Genomic DNA, 1,621 nt, shown 5'->3' with positions numbered 1-1,621 from the left:
CTGTTCCCAGCTTTTGCGTTCCAGTCACTCATTATCAGTGCATCTTGATTGCATTTTCGATCTATCTCTGACTGTAAAAGTTGGTAGAAATCATCTATTTCTTCCTCTTTGGCTCCGGTTGTTGCCACATATATTTGAATGATAGTGGTATTCACTGGACTTCCTTGTATAGATGTAATCCTATCACTCACAGTGTTGTACTTCAAGATGGATCTAGGAATTACTTTTTTAACTATGAAAGCAGCCCCATTTTTTCCTCACCTTTTCATCTCCGGAGTAATATATCATATGATCATCTGACTCAAAATGCCCCATTGCCGGTCCATCTTATCTCTCCAGTGCCTAGTATGCCAATATTTATGCGTTCCATTTCTTTCTTAATAATTTCTAATTTTCCTACATTCATGGTTCTCACATTCCATGTTCCAATCACTAGTGTCTGCTTACAACTGTTCCTCTTCCTTTGTATTTCCATACTTGAAAGTTACTTGCTATGCATCAGAAAGCTGAACAATGACTAGGAACGATAAAAGTAGAATTGATGCCTTTGATCTGTGGTGCTGGAGAAGAGTACTGAATATACCATGGACTGCCAGGAGAACAAACAGGTTCATCCTGGAGAGGGTGAGACCAGGCTGCTCCTTAGAGGCAAGGATTCTGAAGCTTCATCTCACATACTTTGGACATGTTCCAAGGTGAGACCAGTCCTTGGAGAGGGATGTCATGCTTGGGAGGGTGGAGGGACAGTGCAAAGGAGGGAGTCCCTCGATGAGATCGATTCATTCAGTCACTGGGGCAATGGGGGTAGGTCTATCAGAGACAGTAAGGTTGGCACAGGATAGAGCAGGGTTCAGGGCTGTTGTACATAGGGTTGCTATGAGTCACAAGTGCCTTGATGGCACATAACCACAACAAACCTGATGGAAGGTCACCATGAGTCTCAGTGGACTCAGTGGTAATAGTTTGGTTCTTTGGCTGGTGTCAGTTTGTGTTCATGACACATAATTCTGCATTTTCCCCTCTCTGTTTAAACAGTCATTATATGTAGCTCTGCTTCAAATAGATTTGAGCCTAGAGCTCTAGCGGCCTAATGGCTAAAAACTTGCCCTGCCAATCCAGGGGTTCAAATCCATCAGGTACTCTGCAGGAGAAAGATGTTCAATCTGCCCCCCCGCCTTGTGATTTAAAGCTTTTGAATACCTGCTGGAGTGACAGGTATGTGTTAGATCCAGTATCACAATACATAACAAAAGCAACACTTACTTGACTCTATCTATTTTTTTCATAATTTTCCAGATTATTATCTGGAGTAGTGATTCAGAGTAAATAACACAATTCCCTAGAACACCGACTTTTAAAAACTTTAACTATTAAATACTTCACACTTAAAGTAAAAAAAAAATTAAGAAAAAGAACCATAAACTGACCATGGTGATCTCCAGCGTTGATTTAACAAATGCTGCATTTTTTAAGTTGGCTGCAGAGTTTTGTATTTAAGGAATAAGATGGAGCACATGATGGTTGTTGATGTTAGGTTCTGTTGAGTCAAGTACAGCTCATATTAACCCTGTGAATAATGGATCTGCACTTTGCCCTATCCTGTGCCATCCCCATCATCTCT

This window comes from Elephantulus edwardii, unplaced genomic scaffold (genome assembly GCF_000299155.1).
Source record: "Elephantulus edwardii isolate Elephantulus edwardi_28Jun2011 unplaced genomic scaffold, EleEdw1.0 scaffold00005, whole genome shotgun sequence".
NCBI lineage: Eukaryota > Metazoa > Chordata > Mammalia > Macroscelidea > Macroscelididae > Elephantulus > Elephantulus edwardii.
This window is presented reverse-complemented; position numbering follows the sequence as displayed.